At 46.9% G+C, this 22,377-nt stretch overlaps 1 protein-coding gene across 3 annotated transcripts in view; it reads left to right on the forward strand.

Annotated features, from left to right (window-relative positions):
• Positions 1 to 22,377, forward strand: part of LOC137561638 (potassium voltage-gated channel subfamily KQT member 1-like) — a 104,424-nt gene that overhangs the window by 13,194 nt on the left and 68,853 nt on the right. The gene's annotated exons all lie outside the window — the stretch shown is intronic.

A 22,377-nucleotide genomic window follows, 5' to 3' on the forward strand; every position in this document is an offset into this window, starting at 1 on the left:
TTTTATAAATAGATTTTGTTATCTTAATATTTTGATGCACAAATTGCTACATGAATTTCCTCTGTTGTCCTGTCTGGCCCCGATTCCAGCTAATGCGGCAAAGTCAGTGCAATGCACTTTCAGATTCCTCTCTGAGTGTTATTGCTTATCTAGACAATACTCTGTACTCCTTATCACCTGTGTCTGATAGATCCCCAGATTGTTTTTGCATAATTATTCTGGGATTCAGCGATAAATAATCAATGGGAGAGGGGAGGCTTCCAGTTTAGCTGAATTCTGGTGAGTCAAAAAATAGAAATAAATGGAACCAAAACTGATTTGGTTTCTGAAAAATACAAACAGAATGTGTTCCCTTTACCTCTAGGGAAGAGGGAAGTGTAGGTAGAATATACCTCAACACTGTCCACACAGGACCTGGTTTACTAAAACAGGAAATTATCCGTAATGCAGAAAACCTCACATGGGCCATATCAGATTCCAGTCCAGGTAAACTGTGTGCTGTAAGTTGGTAAAATATGGCAGCCCTTACATGGGCTATATCAGAACATAGTGGATTTTCCTGAAGGGTTAGTTAATTGGCAGATGTGTGATAGCGGCCTCATGATTGCAAGCACTCGCAGAGAGAGAGAACTTTTTTTTTTTTTTTAGTTAAATTGACTGTCTTGAATTTAATGAAACTTCTGCATGCAACAGCAATCACACAGCCACTAATCCACGCACCTCTCAACAACCCTCAGTGGGATCTGATATGACCCCGGTGAGGGTGGCAAAATCCTGACCACCTAATACAGTTTTTATTTAACGCAGTCCAGGTTTGCTGGATCGCTTATATTGGAGATGCATTGAGATCTCCGGAGACGCCTTAGTAAATCTGGCCCTCACTGTGTTGGTATACTTACCGTATACATACCACTATCATGAAAATTGCAAAATTTAAAATGCGTCTATACACATACATATAGGACATACATTTATCACAGAGTAAAATGCACTATAAATTACTTTTTTACTATGTCGCTGTCAATCGCAATAGGTAGTAAAAATGTGACAGATCTGACAGGTTTTGGATTAGTCCATCTCCTGATGGGGGAAAGTCAATATCTCCTTGTAGTCTTTACTAGAGCACACCCTGAAAATCTATATCTACACAAAAATGTTGGTCATCCTCCCTACTCATTTACTCGCTAGTTTGGCAATTAGACTGCACAACTGCTGTGCTTTTAAATATAAAGAAAACCTTGAGAATCCCCCATGAGCAGATGGACTAGTCCAAAACCTGTCAGATCTGGCAGGTTTTTACTACTTACTGTAACTGATAGCAACAAAGGAAAATATAGTGTATTTTACTCTGGAAAAAAAAAGTATTTGATATATGTATTTTAAGTTTTACAGTTTGTCACCATAGTGGTCCTTTACATAGTCTAAAAAAAACCCCAAACAACACAAAACTTAAAATTGATGGCCTAAAGCCAGTGGCTCTCAAACTTTTTTTGGGTGAGGATGCCCTTTATGGCTTTGAAATTTTTTCAAGACACCCCTTAGCAAAATAACTACCGAAATGCCATAATGACCCATATCAGGCAGTGCAGGCCTCCACCTCCTCCCAAGTAGTCAATGAATGAGAACCCCTGTCCTAAGCAATAAAGCATTGTTTTTCATTACTGATCTTGAAGAAGCAGCTCTTTGCATATCAAGTACTCGTTCCCCATTAGGTCCAGGTGGCGGACGGAAAGGGATTGGTCGCTAAAAGCGACCCCGCAGAGCTGATTGGCTAATGTTTGAATTGTGTACTATATAAACTGTAATGTATTGTGTATGATTTTAGATACTGCCAACACTTGACAAAGGAGGTTAGTCCTCCAAAACTTCCAAGTCCTCCAGGCAGCTGGGATCCCACAGATGTATATGCGGAACAGTGTGTTCCCCGTATTGTAGGATGGCTAGGTTCCAACCCTAAATAATCCCCCCGAAAAAAACATCCAGGCTCCACGTGTCGGGGGCTATGAGTTACCGTTTTGATTAAAGACAAGACAAGACAAGACAAATAACATTTATATTGCGCTTTTCTCCTTGCGGACTCAAAGCGCCAGAGCAGAGCAGCAGCCACTAGGGTGCGCTCTATTGGCAGTAGCAGTGTAAGGGAGACTTGCCAAAGGTCTCCTACTGAATTAGTGCTGGCTTACTGAACAGGCAGAGCCGAGATTCGAACCCTGGTCTCCTGTGTCAGAGGCAGAGCCCTTAACCATTACACCTTCAGCCAACTGCTGATGGTCTCTTATGGCCTCCAACCCCTTCTGTCCTAAATATTGTAAACCAGCACATACTCAGAATTTGCAGATGTTATAAGAAGTTCAATAGACTGCAGGGCTCTTCAACCCTGTCCTCAAGTACCACCAACAGTGCATGTTTTGTGGAAATCCACAGAGGCAGTTAATCGGCTCTGCTGAGACACTATTTACCTCACCTGTGAATGTTTGTAGTTTTCTGCAAAACATGCACTGTTGGTGGTACTTGAGGACAGGGTTGAAAAGCCCTGCGATAAAGGAATGTTAACACCTTCAGGACCATGCATATTAAATTCTACCTCCTGGGTATGAATGCTATTTTATGACACATTGTAGATTTTTACTCCATCATTCTTGTGTACTTTGACAGCTGGCACCTTCTGGAATGAAGGCGGTGTGATTTTGATTGGCTCATGATTACTAGGATAGCATAATTATCACTTTTTCGGTCTTAAAATCCTAATTTCCACCTCTATTTAGTGCCCCTGCAGTGTACCTAAAAAATAAATAATCTACATAATTTTCTCGTTTTTTAAGCATATTATCTCTTAAAAACGCAAGCAAATTCCAGATTTACTATAATTAAATTATATCAAAAGAAATCCCTATTTGTCTTGAAAAAAAAAGAAAAATAATAAATAGGTTTGGCTAGTCTAAAAATTGCCCCAAATTTTTCAACTGAAATAGACTCTGTAACATCAAAAAGTTCCCCTGGGGGGTACTCACCTCAGCCGGGGGAAGGCTCCGGATGCTATTGAGGCTTCCCACGCCGTCCTCTGTCCCTCGGGGGTCTCGCTGCAGCCCTCCGTACAGCTGCCTGACAGCCTGTTCAATATTTACCTTTCCAGGCTCCAGCGGGGGCGCTGTTGCGGCTTTCGGCTCCGTAGTAGGCGGAAATACCCAATCTCAGTCTGGTATGCTCTACTGCGCAGGCGCCGGGGACTTGCGCCTGCGCAGTAGAGCAGACCCAACGGTGATCGGGTATTTCCGCCTACTTCGGAGCTGAAAGCCGTAACAGCGCCTGCGCAGGAGCAGGGAAGGTAAATATTTACATACACCCTGTTCGTAGGGCTGCATCGAAACATTACTTAGAAACTTTTTAGGGGGGAGGCAGAAAAAAGTTTCTATGTCCTTGTGTCTTTGGTGCGAGGTAAAATGCACATTCAGAAGGCATCTTTACAGCTTCTAGTTAAACCTTCTCCATTTATTGTTCCTCAAATGGACTGTTATCTAGTGCTAAAATCTTTCTGCAGCACTTAACAGAACACTTAGTCATGCCATTATCTGTCCTCAGGGGAGCTCACAATCTAATCCCTACCATAGTTATACAGGTTGTCCCCGACTTGGTACACACTATGAGATTTTCTGGCCGATTTTCTTTCAGATCGATTATTTCCTACATGCCCGATCTGATTTCCGAATTATTTCCGAGCATTTTCCGAGCGATTTCCTATTGAAGTGGATGGAAAATACACGGAAATCCATCGGAAAGCAGATCGTAATGCTGAGCACACACTGATATTTTCTGGCCGATTTTCTGTCAGATGGATTATTTCCAACATGTCCGATCTGCTTTCCGAACGATTTCCGTGTATTTTCAGATCGATTTTCCGTTCGCCTAGGTAGGAAAACTCTCAGAAAATGCTCGGAAAACATTCGGAAATCAGATCGGACATGTCGGAGATAATCGATCTGCCAGTAAATCGGCCAGAAAATATCATAGTGTGTGCTTAGCATTACGAACGACCCGCCGATGCGAACGGCATGGATTCTATGTTTCCATGGGAACAAGTTAAAAAAAAATTCAACTTGGACTTTAAATTTTTTTAAATAATTTTTTTCAAAAACTACAAGAAAAAATGGCTTTTAAACTTGTATGTGCAGGTACAAAGGGCAGAGGTGGCACAGGGGGGCACAGAGGAGGTACAGGGGACAGAGATGGCACAATGTTCCGACTTAAGAACAGATTCAGGTTAAGAACAAACCTACAGTCCCTATCTCGTTCATTAACCGGGGACTACCTGTAGTCTTATAGCTCTACAGTATCATGTTGTTACTACGTTTTTATAGAACACATTTTCCACTGCACTTTACAAAGTTTGGTACATACCACAATCATGCCACTGGCTGTCCTCAGAGGAGGTCACTATCTAATAGTACCATCAGTGCCGGATTTACCATAAGGCACTGTAGGCACGTGCCTACAGGCGCCTGATGTTGGAAAGGGGGCTCTCCCTCCCTTCTTCTAGCACCTCCCTGCTCACCTATGCAGAGTCCTGAGCAGAACATAAATGAGAGGTGACTCACCCAGTTCTCTGCAATCCACTGACGAGATCTCCCTTCAGTGGGGGGCACCGATAACTACTTAATACTGAGGGTGCCTCTGGTTACCTAATGCTAGGAGACACCTGTAGCTACCTATGGCGGCCAAGGGACATAAGGGAGAAGTCACAGCTGTGCCAGCCAGCTCACTTATAGTGTGGTTCGGCAGGGTTGGTAGGTTTATGGAGGGAAAAGTCTAGGGTGCCAGGTCATCTGTGCCTATAGGCTGCTGTGATGTAAATCCAGGCCTGAGTACCATCGTTAGAGTCTTATGTATGTATCATATTATTAAGTTTTTATATGATGCTGACACCTGCAGCAGCACTTCACAGAGTAGATAGACATGTCACTGACTGTCCTCAGAGGAGCTCACAATCTAATCCCTGTCATAGTTAATGGGCTTGCTTCCACTACACGCGGCAATGTGGCCAGTGGAAAGTCTTATGAATCTATCGTATTAAGTATTTATACGGTGTTGACACTTGCAGCAGCACTTTACAGAGTACATAGTCGTGCCAGTGACTGTCCTCAGAGGAGTTTACTATCTAAACCTACGATAGCTATAGTCTCAATCATATTATTATTATTATTATTATTATTATGTATTTATGAAGCACTGACATCTTCTGCAGCACTTTACACAGTAAATGGCCATGTCACTAAGGGGCTGTGCAAACTCAACTTAGCATTTAACCACATGTACAATTCTGCATTTTATTGATTATTCTTTTCTGTAGAAACTTTTTTTGGGCGTTTTGCAATTTTTACATGCGTTTGTGTGTGAAATTTTTCATTGCGAGTTTTTCATAAATACTGATGAAACTATATTCGCAAATCCACCTAATTAACTTCAAAATTTGATGCAAACTTTCTAACTTACAATTGACTTTTTCTTGAAAAATGAATTGCACATCCCACACCAAGAAAGGCCCGGTTCACATTAGTGTTCCCTGTCCGGATCCGCCTGATTGGATCCGGACCGTATACTGTACAAACGGAACGTACGTTCCGCATAGCAATGCAAAGTCTATGCGGACGTTCACACGCGTACGTTCCGTACAGAACGGAGCCGGATCGGATCCGGACTCCGGACACTTTTCCAACATGCGCTATTTTTCGGGTCCGGATCATCCGGCCCACGCACCCGGACCGGAGCCTGACTGCACCATCCGGAAATAGAAACCAATGGGGAACGGAAAGCACAGAACACACAGGATACAAACACCTGACGTTCTACCCCACTTCCTATGCGTATTCTAGCGGCCATTTCGGATGGGGACACATGGGCAGCAGTGGAGCAGCAGTGACCTTACGTGCTGGAGCTGTTTGGCAGTATGTCGGAGGTGGAGGTGAGGCCTAACAGCGGAGGACCTGATTCTACAGGTGCACCAGGTGCACCTTCTGTTGACCCCAACAATTTTTTATTATATTTCGCTGTTTTTACCACACGGATCCGGATGGCAGCCTGATGCATGCCTGATGCGAACGGACCGGATCGGATCTGGATCGGAACCGTACGGTTCCGATCCGGATCAAGTCCTAATCCGATCCGGATCCGGTCCGTTTGCATGCCAAAACGCAAGTGTGAACGGAGTCAAAAGCGAACAAGCTGTCCAAATTGTAAACGCAGAAAGGCAATGCTATTGAGATACATTACATCTGCGGCAAAGGGGTTTTGGCCATTTCGCAAATCAGATTAAAATGTTAATAAGTAGGGACCTCATAGGAACTTACAATTTAATCCCAATCATAGGTATATAATGTCCCTAACACCATCTAGGCCATTTAAAGAGACACTGAAGCGAAAAAAAAATTATGATATTATGATTTGTATGTGTAGTACAGCTAAGAAATATAACATTAAGATCAGATACATCAGTCTCATTGTTTCCAGTACAGGAAGAGTTGAGAAACTCCAGTTGTTATCTCTATGCAAACAAGCCATTAAGCTCTCCGACTAAGTTATGGAGAGGGCTGTTATCTGACTTTTATTATCTCAACTGTAAGTTAACTGTTTACTTTTTCTCTGCCAGAGGAGAGGTCATTACTTCACAGACTGCTCTGAAAGACTCATTTTGAATGCTGAGTGTTGTGTAATGTGCACATATTATAGAATGATGCAATGTTAGAAAAAACACTATATACCTGAAAATAAAAGTATGAGAATATTTTCTTTGCTGCTAATCTTCTAGTAATTATTCATAGTACACAACTAATTCACTATATCATATTTTTTTTCCGCTTCCGTGTCTCTTTAAGGACAAGTGGACCAATGAAGGCCTCTTTCGTACAGGCAGTACATTCATGTCAGCTGCCTCTGTGGACCCGCCATGTGCTTGAAAGCGCTCAGCACAAGCCGGGGAGAGGCGGTTTTATTGTAGCCATGTGATCTTACCATGTGTCAAGCGATGACACACGTGAAATTACAACTTTTGCTATTTGGCCCCATTAAATTGTAGCTGGAAGGCATTTGATGACCGTCAAAATGGAGGTTGAACTGCCCAGAAGGGCGCAGCTCAGCCATCTATGAAAAAACAAGGTGGGAGGAGGCACCCCAAAATAATAAAACAATTTAGAACAGTTAAAAAAGGTAAGGAGCACTTCGATCACTGGTGTCACAAATAAAATAAAATAACACAGTGGACATCATGGGATACATCCTGCTTCCTCAGGTCAATGTCAGTGTCTTGAAGTGCAATCTGGCTTTTAGCGCTTGTGGGGAGCACTTCCTTTGCCCGCTACTTAGCTGAGCACTGGTAATAACATAGCTGCTATTACGTAGCCAATTTTAGAATGGGCAGCTTAACTGTGCTATTTCAACGAGTACCAGTGCTCAGCCATTATATAGCCAAATACTAGATATCAGTTTTACAGGACTGTAGGGTTTGAAGGGCTATTGTTGTGGGATAGGTTAAAGTTAATAGGATTAGGAAGTTAGGATTAAGGCTCGTACACACGCCTGACGGAAGGCAACGACGGGTCCGTTGTCGCCTCCCGCTGGGCGGGTTTTCAGCAGACAGCACAGCGTGTGTACAGTCTGTCGGTGGACTGATAAGGTTGTTTCTGAGCGATCGCTCAGAAACAGCCTTATCAGTCCACCGACAGACTGTACACACGCTATACTGTCTGCTGAAAACCCGCCCGGCGGGAGGTGACGATGGACCCGTCGTTGCCTTCCGTCAGGCGTGTGTACGAGCCTTTAGCCTCATAGGAGGGGGATTTGCTTTGGCAGAAGGGTTAGGGTTAGGCAACAGAAAGAAATTAATATTAGTGCAAGGCGTTCTGTTGGTGTGTGTGTGTGTGGGGAGGGGGGGTGTTGGGTTAGCCATAAGTATCTTTAGGTGATGTGGGGGTGCTCCTATACTCTCTCCCAAGGCAGTCTTTATCAGCTGTCCCGCCTTAAAGTAAACCTGAGACGTGGGGAAAGAAAAGTTTTATACATACCTGGGGCTACCTCCAGCCCTCTCTGTGCAGAATGCTCCCTCGCCACGGTCCAAAGACTCCTAGATCTCCCGGTAGCAGCCCCGTTCTCCATGGCCAGTCAGGTGTACTGCGCAGGCCCGCCCCGTCATACTGCAAGTGCTGGAAGAGGTATGTGCCTGCGCAGTACTACTGTTGAGGTGCAGAACGCTCCCAGCCACGGGAGCGAGACGAAGGAGCGCACTTGGTTGCACTGGCACATGCGAATACTTTTTCCCAAAACCTTAACGCTGCGGAAACGCAGCCAGTGGAAATTGGTCCTAGAAGGAAATAAATATGGCAGCCTCCATATCCCTCTCGCTTCAGCTGTCCTTTAAAGGAAACCAGAGATAAAGAATTAAAAGTTAGTTATACATACCTGGGGCTTCCCGCAGGTCCAGAAACCCTGATCGCTCCCACGCCGCGGTCTTCAGCCTTCCCCGTTCGCCGCACCGGCTCACGGACTTCCAGGGGGCGTGGCCAGCCTACGCAAGTGAAGTGCGCTCCTTGCGTATCTCTCCAGCAGCCGGAGAGGTACGCAAGGAGCGCACTTCAGCTACGCCTTGACTGGCTAGTCGGCTGAAGTCACGGGAGCCGGTGCGGCGAACGGGGAAGGCTGAGGACCGCGGCGTGGGAGCGATCAGGGTTTCTGGAGCTGCGGAAAGCCCCAGGTATGTATAACTAACTTTTAATTCTTTATCTCTGGTTTTCTTTAAAGCCAAGGTTTGCGAAGGCCAAAATTAGATACTTGCCTCAGGAGAGAGAAGCCTCTGAATCCTAAAAAGACTCCCCCGTCCTCATACCTCAGCCCATTCCAGCACTCAGACCCCCGAAGAGTGGCCTCCATGCACATGCACAGTAGCACCATCCTGCTAGGCCTCCGGCGGAAATAGCCAATCAAATGCAGTAGCGCGGACCCGTTCTGGCCCAGCTTTTTTCGAACAAAGCTGAGCGGGATGGTGCTTGTGCGCCTGGTTGAGCTGTTGACAAGGGTCAACAAGCTCTTCTTCAGGGGGTCCCAACACTGAAATAGGCCTGCAGAGGAGGATGAGGGAAGCCTCTTTAGGATCCAGAAGCTTCCCCTCCCTTAAGGAGTCTTTATTTTTTTTTGCTCTTTATTTTTTTTGCTTCAGGTTCCCTTCAAGCAGGGGTGGGTAGACAGGCTGCAAAAAAAATTGAAACTAAGATAAAAGAAAATACGATCTAGTTTTGTGCAAAAACAAAACCAAGCTTTATAACAACGTACTCTGAGTGTTGGAGCTGTACTTACAGCCTGTCTGCCACACACGAGGATCTGTCTGCAGGCTGTGTGGGGAACAAGGTGCACGCCCCAAACTGGCTGTGCTCTCTTTCTTCCAGTATCACCTGTCCCATCTGTCTGCAGCAGCCCCTGGTGATTGCAGAATGTTTGCTCAGACACGGAATTCCAGGTGGCTTCAGTTTCCACATAACAATATCAGCAGAACATGAACCTTCCTTAAAAGGTATAGCTTTGTCTCAATGGCAATAGCGCGGTGTTCTCTGAAGGCCTGTTTTTGAGGGTGCAATGCGCTGTGTAGGATGTGACGCTTCGCTGAGGCTGGTTTCTGGTGTGAAACCAGCCTTAAAGAAAATCTGTAATGAAAAAAACTCCCCTGCGGGGTACTCACCTCGGGTGGGGGAAGCCTCCGGATCCTATTGAGGCTTCCCCCGTCCTCCTCAGTCCCACGGCGGCGGAGAAAATCCTCCCGTAGCAGCGGCGATTTAAATATTTACCTTTTGGCTCCAGCACAGACGCAGTATCCTCTCTTCCCACGGAGATAGGCGAAAATAGCCGATCTCCGTCGGGCCGCTCTACTGCGCAGGCTCAAGTCTCCTGCGCAGTAGAGCGGGCCCGACGGAGATCGGCTATTTTCGCCTATTTCTGACAGAAGAGCCGCAACAGCGCCCCCGCTGGAGCCCGAAAAGGTAAATATTGCACAGGCTGTCGGATTTGTTGCCTGTGCATTCCGGGGGCTGCAGCGAGACCGCCGTGGGACACAGGAGGACGGGATAAGCCTCGATAGGGTCCAGAGGCTTCCCCCTACTGAGGTGAGTATCCCCCAGGGGACCTTTTTTTCAGTACAGGTTTTCTTTAAGGTATTAGAGGCAGAGAGTTGGCAGGACAGCCAGGCAACTGGTATTGTCTAAAAGTTAATAAATATGGCAGCCTCCATATATCTGTCAATGTAATTGGCTCAATGGCTCACAGTGATCACAGGGTCAGGAGCCGATTTCATTGGTGCACGGAGCTGTGCAGTCATAGCAACGGCTGAGCGAGTGGGTTGCAGCGCAGGAAGAGAATCCTAATTTAAAAATAGGATCCGCTTACACTTGTGAGAAAAAGGATCCGTTTGTTATGTTGCAGCAAACGGAACGCAGAGTCCCTACCTGCTTCATTTTTCCAGACGAGTGGATGCGTTGCCTGTTGCCACCTATGGTGCAACACATCCACCCGGCATCCACAGACGCTAACTAACATGACGCTAAAACGTAGCAGAGTGGACACTAAACTGTCCGCTGGGCTCTGTGCTGTACAGACCTGAGCACCTTAGGGAAGGCTGACACTTGTAAGGGCCTCATCCCACTAACGCTGTTGTATCCGCTTCTGTCCGCTTTTCAGCATCTGTAACATTATGTGTAACTGCAAAGCGGACACAACTGCGTTAGTGGGCTCAGGCCCTAAGTGTGGAAAACAAACACATTTTATCTCAAGCAATTTTATTTTTTAATACTGTGCATGTGTTGTCACAGGCAGTAGCTCAATGATTGTCAATGAGAAAACCCACATTGTGCAAGACTGTACTGCATGGCTGCACGTTTTGTTGTCAAATGCGAAATTCACATTTAAGTGTGAACTACATTGGTTTTATGTTGTAATTTAAATGCACATGCAGGAGAAGCCTGCCTAAGTGAAAATGTACAGAATCAAAATCGGGAACTGTCAGCAATTAACCGGCAGCTTCAATGCCACCATCAACCCGGCAATTTTACAAAGCTGCCAGTTAATTGATTGGTAGTTCTCAATTCTGATTGGCCCCTGTACACTGTTGTTTGCAGTCATGTTGGAATTTGTATAGTTTGCAAATGTTTAGGCTTTCCTAATCTCAATGAAGCAATAATTATAGCTATGGCCATCAGTACCGAGGTGCCATATGCCACTATGAGGTTCCCTTTAGGTCACACATCACAGCTACTTTCTCTCTCCTGTCTGCCGTAAACACTGCTAGCCTCACAGCTGTGCCAGCTCTTCCCTGCTACTGCCCACACCATACATCCAGGATTTCATGATGGTCCCTTGCCAACTTCTGGGATAGGCCCCTCTTTCGAGGACAGCGGGCTCTGCCGCTAATCGCTACGTGTGGATAAGCTCCGTCAGCCGGGCAGATGTTGCAGTGAGTGGCCCGGATAATCTGCGGCTTTATCCTGCTGTGTGATGTGCAGGGTCAGATATTATCAGATTGTTTACCCAGCCCACATGGCGTCCCCCCGATCGCTCGCAGGGCCCTCTGCACCGCAATGCCAGCAGGGGATTCCACTTCATTGCTGTGTTTAACAGAAAAGCTTTCATTTAGTAGACCATGGGTGATTGTTTATCCCACAAGATTCCTTTTAGTGACCACATAGATCCAATCATTGAGCGACACTAAACACATTTCAGATGAAATTCTGTATTTGTTTATGTTCATCTCTGAACACTGTAAGCATTAAAGTGCACCTGAACTGAGAGGGATATTGAGGCAGTGGGCAGTACCTGGGCTCCTGGCAGTGGCATGACTATAGGGGAGCAGTCCCTGCGAGCGCAGGGGGCCCTGTACTACTAACCTTCCTTTCCTCCAGATCAGGTGTTTTTGTGGCTACAGACTTGTACAGTACTGGAGGGAAAAAACAAAGACAAACAGGAGCTCAAATGGTGCAGTATGTCACAAGTATTGGGTATAAAAAAGTACTTTATAGAAGGTGGGTTGCAAAGGGGGCAACCGACCACTTCAGGCAGGTGGAGTGTTTTAAACCTGACTCCACTCAGGTCTACCAGCAGTCCTGGACTCGGTCGCTCTCTCAGCAAAAAACCTGCGCCCCTTGGATAGGTGCGCAAGGCTCCCCTCCCAGAAGGGTGGGGGGAGTAAGGTACAGTAGAGGGTGGGGCGCCTCGAATGCGGCATACAGACTGCTAGGGCACTTTTATTTGGCCTGAGGAAGTGGGCATAGTCCCACAAAACTCGTTGCCTGTGCTTAATAATCAATTAAACTTCCTTACCTAAAGTGAGTTTGTCGTCTGTGAGGTAAACCACCTCATCCTTTTTTCATTTTATTGATTTTAAAGTGTTTTATATATATTGGGCGCCTCTTTACCCACTATTGTGGCTACACTTGTTATAGTTGCGGAGGTAGCGATGGCCACACATGTTATTATGACCCTTGCAAGATGAGCCCCACAGGCTGTGAGGGTCGTCAAGGGGAGGCAAGGGAAGGGGTGTAAACATTAAGGGGGTCCTATCAACGTTTTGCTGGTTCCCCATGACTTTAGTGACTACATAGTTTGATTAATTATTGATCAGCTCTAAACACGTTTCAAATGAAATTCTGTATTTGTTGCATTCATCTGTGAACATTGTAAGCATTAATGTGCACCTGAACTGAATGGGATATGGATTGGAGGCAGCCATATTTATTTTGTTTTAAACGATATCAGTTGCCTGGCAGCCCTGCTGATCTCTGGTAGTGTTGGGCGAACAGTGTTCGCCACTGTTCGGGTTCTGCAGAACATCACCCTGTTCGGGTGATGTTCGAGTTCGGCCGAACACCTGACGGTGCTCGGCCAAACCGTTCGGCCATATGGCCGAACTAAGAGCGCATGGCCGAACGTTCCCCGAACGTTCGGCTAGCGCTGTGATTGGCCGAACGGGTCACGTGGTTCGGACCCGAACGCGCTCTGATTGGCCGAACTGTCACGTGGTTCGGGTAAATAAATACCCGAACCACGTCATATCTCCGCCATTTGTCTGTGGGTTTAGCTTTGGGTAGGCAGGCAGGGTAGTTCGCGCTCCAGCCACGCTAGCCAGGGTCCCCCCTGTCATTGTGTCACTGCTGGGAACAGTAGTACACCGCTTGCTCAGCCACACTATATAGCATTCTGTTTACTGCCACTCTGTGTACCTCGCTCAGCCACACTATATAGCATTCTGTTTACTGCCACTCTGTGTCTGCTGGGAATAGTAGTACACCGCTTGCTCAGCCACACTATATAGCATTCTGTTTACTGCCACTCTGTGTACCTCGCTCAGCCACACTATATAGCATTCTGTTTACTGCCACTCTGTGTCTGCTGGGAATAGTGGTACACCGCTCGCTCAGCCACACTATATAGCATTCTGTTCACTGTTCTGTGTCTGCTTGGAATAGTGGTACACCGCTCGCTCAGCCACACTATATAGCATTCTGTTTACTGTTCTGTGTCTGCTGGGAATAGTGGTACACCGCTCGCTCAGCCACACTATATAGCATTCTGTTTACTGTTCTGTGTCTGCTGGGAATAGTGGTACACCGCTCGCTCAGCCACACTATATAGCATTCTGTTCACTGTTCTGTGTCTGCTGGGAATAGTGGTACACCGCTCGCTCAGCCACACTATATAGCATTCTGTTCACTGTTCTGTGTCTGCTGGGAATAGTGGTACACCGCTCGCTCAGCCACACTATATAGCATTCTGTTTACTGTTCTGTGTCTGCTGGGAATAGTGGTACACCGCTCGCTCATCCACACTATATAGCATTCTGTTCACTGTTCTGTGTCTGCTGGGAATAGTGGTACACCGCTCGCTCAGCCACACTATATAGCATTCTGTTCACTGTTCTGTGTCTGCTGGGAATAGTGGTACACCGCTCGCTCAGCCACACTATATAGCATTCTGTTCACTGTTCTGTGTCTGCTGGGAATAGTGGTACACCGCTCGCTCAGCCACACTATATAGCATTCTGTTTACTGTTCTGTGTCTGCTGGGAATAGTGGTACACCGCTCGCTCAGCCACACTATATAGCATTCTGTTTACTGTTCTGTGTCTGCTGGGAATAGTGGTACACCGCTCGCTCAGCCACACTATATAGCATTCTGTTTACTGTTCTGTGTCTGCTGGGAACAGTAGTACACCGCTCGCTCAGCCAGAGTATATAGCATTGTGTTTACTGCCACTCTGTGTACACCGCTCAGCCAGACTATATACCATTGTTTACTGACACTCTGTGTACACCGCTCAGCCAGACTATATACCATTGTTTACTGACACTCTGTGTACACCGCTCAGCCAGACTATATACCATTGTTTACTGCCACTCTGATTCTGCTGGGAACAGTAGTACACCGCTCGCTCAGCCAGACTATATACCATTGTTTACTGACACTCTGTGTACACCGCTCAGCCAGACTATATACCATTGTTTACTGCCACTCTGATTCTGCTGGGAACAGTAGTACACCGCTCGCTCAGCCAGACTATATACCATTGTTTACTGACACTATATAGCAGACTATATAGCATTGTGTGTACACCGCTCAGCCAGACTATATACCATTGTTTACTGACACTCTGTGTACACCGCTCAGCCAGACTATATACCATTGTTTACTGCCACTCTGATTCTGCTGGGAACAGTAGTACACCGCTCGCTCAGCCAGACTATATACCATTGTTTACTGACACTCTGTGTACACCGCTCAGCCAGACTATATACCATTGTTTACTGCCACTCTGATTCTGCTGGGAACAGTAGTACACCGCTCACTCAGCCAGACTATATAGCATTGTGTTTACTGCCACTCTGTGTACACGGCTCAGCCACACTATATAGCATTGCGTACTCTGCCAGTCAGTGTGTATATTGCTGGGATCAGTAATACTCCACTCACCGTCAACCACTATATGAGCTCAACATGAGTTCCCCAGAGACCTCCGCTGTGAGCAGCACTCCCAACAACAGCAACAGCCAACGCCCCACGCAAGCTATAACATCCACCCCAGCAGCCAGTGGTCAGCAGCAGCCCTCCCCGGAGGAGAACGTTGTGTCCATCAGTCCGTCGCCAGAGCGATTAATGAGGGCTGCCATTGAGGAGATGATGGGGCCTGATGTGGAGGAGGAGGTCTGGCTCAGGCCAGCATCCCAAGTTAATGTTGAGGACGATGAGGGGTCTGTGTCTGGGGATGTTGGGGTGGCAGAGGTGGTGGGTGGGTCAGACTCAGGAGAAGAGTTGTATGATGAGGATGATGATCGGGACCATCTGTATGTGCCTCAGAGTCCGACCCCGGAAAACATGTTGTATCGTGTGTTTAGGTACTAAAATCTGCGTTCCCTCCCAGTAGTGTTGGGCGAACAGTGTTTGCCACTGTTCGGGTTCTGCAGAACATCACCCTGTTCGGGGTGACTATATAGCAGACTATATAGCATTGTGTTTAATGCCACTCTGTGTACACGGCTCAGCCACACTATATAGCATTGTGTTTACTTCCACTCTGTGTCTGCTGGGAACAGTAGTACACCGCTCACCCGCCACTGTATAGCATTGTGCTCTGTGTCACTGCTGACAATAGTGGTACACCGCTCACCCACCACTGTATAGCATTTCTGTACTGCCACTGTACTGCTGCCAGTCAGCGTGTACTTTAAGGATAAGTGAAATGAGGAAGAAATCCGGTGAAAGAGGGAGGGGCAAGGGAAGAGGTGTTTCCCCTGACGGTTCACGTACAGGCCACAGGGGAGCACCCAAGAAAACCCACTCAATACTGCCCATGTTGTCCAGGACAACAACCCTCACAGATCCAAAAGAACAGGACCAGATAATTACTTGGATGACCTCTCAAGCGTCCAGCAGTGGGTTAAGCAGCACCAGCACATCACGCACGAGGTCCAAGTCCTCAGCCAGTTAAAGTCTGGGCTTTCTTTGAAGACTGCACTGAGGATGTTACCATGGCGATTTGCAAGGTGTGCAAGACCCGCCTGAGCAGGGGGAAAAGTATTAACAACCTCTCCACCACCAGCATGAGCCGCCACATTCTATCCAAACATCCCACTCTGTGGGCAAACGCGGCAGGACAGGGTACCACCAGCAACACTGCCTCCCTTGGGTTCACCAGACTCACCACCAGACCCGCCTCAGCAGCAGCAGTAGCCCAGCCATTGCGTGGTTCACAACATTCACAAACATCAGACGATGCTGACACTGTCACTTTCCGGACTAGTGCTCTTGAGGTCTCCCAGTGTTCATCAAACACAACAACCAACAGCCCTTCGGTGTGCAGCGCTACGGTTGAGTTGTCTGTCTCTGAGATGTTTGAGCACAAGAGGAAATTGCCAGCAAATGACCCCCGGGCCGTGGCAGTAACAGCCAGCCAGCATAGCCAAGCTTCTGGCCTGCGAAATGCTGCCATATCGAGTGGTGGAGACAAACAGCTTCAAGGGCATGATGTCAGTGGCCATCCCACGTTACGTGGTTCCCAGCCGCTACCACTTTGCGCGCTCTGCAGTGCCTGAGTTGCATGAGCACGTGGTCAGCTAAATAACCCGAAGCTTGAAGAATGCCGTTGCCTGCAAGGTTCACCTCACCACTGACACCTGGACGAGTGCGTTCGGCCAGGGTCGATACATCTCCCTTACCGCGCACTGGGTGAACCTTGTGGAGCCTGGCAGCGATTCCTCACCTGCTACGGCGCGGGTGTTGCCCACGCCGCAAACAGCTGGATAACAACAGCAGCACCTACCTCTCTGACTCCTTCTCCTCCAACGCATCTCAAAGCTGTACCTCATCCGGAAATGCTAACCCAGCACCAGCAGTAGTAGGATCGTGGAAGCAGTGCAGCACAGCTGTTGGCATGCGTCAGCAAGCGTTGCTGAAGCTGATCTGCCTTGGGGATAAGCAGCACACAGGGGAGGAAATTTGGAGGGGAATAAAGGAACAGACGGATTTGTGGCTGGCACCGCTGGACCTGAAACCGGGCATGAAGCTAGACACCTGGCACGAACTGGCAATGTACGCAATAGAGGTGCTGGCTTGCCCGGCAGCCAGCGTTATGTCGGAACGCTGTTTCAGTGCTGCCGGAGGCATCATCACAGATCGGCGTATCCGCCTCTCCACAGAAAATGCAGACCGTCTGACTCAAATTAAAATGAATCAATCCTGGATTGGAAACGACTACGCAACACTCCTGGACCCCAACCAAGTAACATGACCGATGAACATCTGGGATGGTTTAGCGTTTCCGGTCCCTGTTTATTGAACCTCTCATCTGTATTACATTTATGACTGCATGGCGGCAAAAAGCATTGCTGCTATATCCGCACGCTTTTTGTCCTCATGCAAGGCCTGGGTTGTTGTGTCTCACAAAGCGTGGCCTTCTCCTCCTGCGCCTCCTCCTGTTCCATCACGTGTGCTGCTGCTGCTGCTGCTGCTGCTGGGTTACCGTTGCCGGTCCCTGTTTATGGAACCTCTTATCTTTATTACATTTATGACTACATGGCGGTACAAAGCATGCTATCCGCACGCTTTTTGTCCTCATGCAAGGCCTGGGTTGTTGTGTCTCACAAAGCGTGGCCTTCTCCTCCTGCGCCTCCTCCTGTTCCATCACGTGTGCTGCTGCTGCTGCTGCTGCTGCTGGGTTACCGTTGCCGGTCCCTGTTTATGGAACCTCTTATCTTTATTACATTTATGACTACATGGCGGTACAAAGCATGCTATCCGCACGCTTTTTGTCCTCATGCAAGGCCTGGGTTGTTGTGTCTCACAAAGCGTGGCCTTCTCCTCCTGCGCCTCCTCCTGTTCCATCACGTGTGCTGCTGCTGGGTTAGCGTTGCCGCGTGGTCCCTGTTTATTGAACCACTTATCTTTATTACATTTATGACTGCATGGTGGTACAAAGCATGCTATCCGCACGCTTCTTGTCCTCATGCAAGGCCTGGGTTGTTGTGTCTCAAAGCGTGGCCTTCTCCTCCTGCGCCACCCTCCTCCTGTTCCATCACGTGTGCTGCTGCTGGGTTAGCATTACCGGTCCCTTTTCCTGGAACCTCTTATATGTATTACATTTATGACTGCATGCCGACAAAAAGCATGTTACCTGTGCAAAGAAAACAGACATTTCCCGCATTTAAAAGACAGTTACTATAAGCTCTTTTTGCTAAATTTTTTTTTCCTCTTGTACCCACTCCCAAGGTGCACATACCCTGTAAATTTGGGGTATGTAGCATGTAAGGAGGCTTTACAAACCACAAAAGTTCGGGTCCCCATTGACTTCCATTATGTTCGGAGTTCGGGTCGAACACCCGAACATCGCGGCCATGTTCGGCCTGTTCGGCCCGAACCCGAACATCTAGATGTTCGCCCAACACTAATCTCTGGCAGTAGTGTCTGGATCAAACACCTGAAACAAGCATGCAGCTAATCCAGTAACTTCAAACAGAAACACCCGATTTGCATGTGTGTACAAAAGGATACCCGAACTGACATGTGACATAATGAGATAGACACACTGTAGTCAATTCCTGTCTGAGTCAGGACTGAGTCAGCCACTTACATACCAGATATTTAACTCTTTCAGGCAGAGAAATAAAAAAAGGACCACAGCATAGTTATTTGTGTGCTAGGCACTGTACATACACATGTCTATCTCATCATGTCACATGTCAGTTCGGGTATCCTTTAAGGTCTATGGCTAAGAGTATAAGGAATAGAGGCTCAGGAGGACAGGCAGGCAATCTGCATGGTTTAAAAGGAAATAAACATGTCAGCCTCTATATCCCTCTCACTTCAGGTGTGCTAAAATGTAAAAAAAAAAAGAGAGGTTAATGCACAAAATCTGTAAGTCTGTGATACTTTGCATGGTTATTACCAAAGACTTACCACATTGGACGGAAAGTAATGTTAGCAGGTTTAAAGACTTCCACACCATAGGCGCTGTCCAAAGTGCTGAGCATGATGACAAGGTATGTTCTACATTTAGGACATTTTTCTTTTTTCTTGTGTCCAGATACAGAGGATAAGCAGAAAGACACCAAGCAAGGAAAAGGGTCTCCCTCAACCCTGTTTACCAGTGTCCCATGCTTGTCAGCATTGGTAGGTCAGGCCTTGTACTCAGCACCATGTCCAGTGCTCAGGGGACAGGAGCACTCCAGACGTCCCCATGGCCCCTTCAGGGTGGTCACGAATAAGTATGGGTGTTTATGAGGTTAACCCCAATATTTCAGCTTGCATACTTTTTTTTCAGCAAACAAAACAAAGCATTCCTTCGTATTGCAAACAGACAATGGCATATATTCACTAAATTACGTGAAGCATATCCTGTGCAGGCGAGCCCACGTTTTATTTACAAATCTGTTACATAATTTGCGTAACTCACATTATATATATGCAAGGCCTATGTTCTTGTGTTAGGCCACTGCTCAGCCATGGTATGTCACGGTTCTCTGGAACAACATCGTGTGTCAATAGTTGACACACTCCATGTTACAAATGCCGCCATGCGTCTGCCTTTTAATTGCACCTAAATGGCGCTCGTGGGTGGTTAATGTGACACTGAACTACCCGACAAGCCTCCCGTCCGAAAAAGAGGCCTAATGGGTGCAGGAAGTGGGCAGTAGCTGAGCTCCTGGCAGTGGGGTAACTATAGAGGAGCAGTCCCTGCAACCACAGGGGGCCAGAGCTGTAGCAGGCCCCCCTATTACGAACCTTCTTTTCCTATGATACAGGGAACCATTCTCTAGAACAGGTGTTTTGTGGCTAGCGTGTTATGGGTGTGAAGATAGTGATGGCCACACCTGTTTTATGACTCTTGCAAGATAAGCCTCACAGGCTGTGAAAGTCACCAAGGGGAGGCAAGGGAAGGGTGTAAACCTTGAGGGGTTCCTATCAAAGTTTTGAGGGGGGGGAGGGCACGAATTGCAGTTACACCTCTGGCTCCTAGCCAAGTAATGATTTGGCTTCTGCTCAAGGCCGGATTTATACTTTTTGTGCTCCTTGGCCAAGTATGTAGTGGCTCCCCTTTCTTGTGCAGCCGCCCCCTCCTCCATGTGTTTCATCCATTTAGTGCAGCCCTTCTCTTTCATTAACAGCTCCCTTGGGCGTCAGTTTCCCTTTTTCCATGTGTTGCTCAGCCTCCTCTTTCCTATGTAGCAACTCCTCTTATGTTCAGGTGGCCGCTTGGCCTACAGCAGCCCAAGGCCTATGCCTTTGTGACCTTCCGGCAATCCAGCCCTGCAGCTGCTGATCAGAGAGCTTCTACATGTATAAAAACATACTCTGCGGTTGAATGCTGCACAGGACTAGAACATTTGTGACTACGGGTACCTTGCTGTGAGCTTGCCTGATGTAGTAATTTAATTTAACTTATGCTTTAATTAAATAGTTTCTCCAATTATCAGGCTGAAAAGAACCCAGTAAGGTCATTGCTCCAGTAGTTCATAATTGTCAGTCAAAAACACTTTTGTTTAACGGACAATCTCCATGGGAGAGAGAGGGAACACAGGAACTGTGGCCTTTTACAAAGTGCAGTTAGCGTGAAACAGCTGTCAGGCCTTGTGACAGTTTTATTATATCCACTGTTCTCTGTGACACAGGATGTCCTTGGCAACCGCGGGGTTGATTCACAAAGCGTTTTGCTGTTATGTATGGATTTGCGCACATTAAGTTACACAAGTAAAAGTTTCTATGCGTAAAGTCTTGCCGCTAAAATCTCAAAAGGAACTTTACAGAATATTTCGTCAAAAAATAAGAATTGCTCAATTTTTACAATATCTATTAATAAATGGTCTAGTGACCAAATATATAGCAATATATACAGTGCATCCGGAAAGTATTCACAGTGCATCACTTTTTTTCCACTTTTTATGTTACAGCCTTTTTCCACAATGGATTAAAGTGTACCTGAGATCACAACAAAGAAGAAAATTATACATACTTGGGGCTTCCTCCAGCCCCCTTCAGGCTAATCAGCTCCTCACTGTCCACCTCTGCCTCCTGGATTGTTCAGTAGAAGCCCCGGTATCTTTGCAAGACGGGGCCAGTCGGCACAGGTGCAGTCCGGCCTGGCACTACTCCATTGCACTCCTGCGGCCAGGAGCATCCTTGTGCCTGCGCAGCAGTACTGTGCAGATGCAGAACGCTACCAGCGACAGGCCGCACATGCGCAGTAACCCTCTCCTTGCAGAGATACCGGGGCTTCTAATGGATGATCCAGGAGGCAGAGGAGGATGACGAAGGGACATTAGCCTGAAAAGGGCTGGAGGAAGCCCCAGGTATGTTTAATTTTTTTCTTTGTCGTCATCTCATTAATTTACTTTAAACTCATTTTTTTTCTGCAGAATTCTACACATAACCCCCAAAATTGACAATGTAAAAAAAAATGTACTTGATGTTTTGTTAAATGTATTCAAAATATAGAAACTGAGAAATCACATGTACATAAGTATTCACAACCTTTTTGCAATACTTTATCGATGTACCTTTTTGCACCAATTACAGCCTCAAGTCTTTTTGAATATGATGTCACAAGCTTTGCTCACCTATCCTATCCCGTTTCCTCCATTCTTCTTTCAAGCACGTCTCAAGCTCCATCAGCTTGGATGGGAAGCGTTGGTGCACAGCCATTTTCAGAGCTCTCCAGAGATGTTCAATTGGATTCAAGTCTGGCCTCTGGCTGGGCTACTCAAGGACAGTGCTTAGGGTTGTTGTCCTGCTGAAAGATGAACCATCAACCCAGTCTGAGTTGACGAGCTCTCTGGAGCAGGTTTTCATCCAGGATGTCTCTGTACATTGCTGCAGTCATCTTTCCCTTTATCCTGATAAGTCTCCCAGTTTCTGCAGCTGAAAAACATCCCACAGCATGATGCTGCCACCACCACTATGCTTCTCTGTAGGGATGCTATCGGCCTAGTTTCCTCCAAACTTTACACCTGCCATTCACTCCAAAGAGTTCAATCCTTGTCTCATCAGACCAGAGAATTTTGTTTCTTATGGTCTGAGAGTCCTTTAGGTGCCTTTTTGGCAAACTTACGGTGGGCTGCCATGCACCTTTTACTAAGGAGTGGCTTCCATCTGGGCACTCTACCATACAGGCCTGATTGGTGGATTGCTAGAAGGTTCTCCTCCTTTCACAGAGGACCTCAGGGAGGTGACCAAGAACCCGATCTCAGAGCTCCAGAGTATGGCCCTTTTTCCATGATCGCTCAATTTGGATGGCCGGCCAGCTCTAGAAAGAGTCCTTGTGGTTTTGAACTTCTTCCACTTACAGATGATGGAGGCCACTGTGCTCATTGG

This window comes from Hyperolius riggenbachi, chromosome 3, assembly GCF_040937935.1.
Source record: "Hyperolius riggenbachi isolate aHypRig1 chromosome 3, aHypRig1.pri, whole genome shotgun sequence".
Classification (NCBI taxonomy): domain Eukaryota; kingdom Metazoa; phylum Chordata; class Amphibia; order Anura; family Hyperoliidae; genus Hyperolius; species Hyperolius riggenbachi.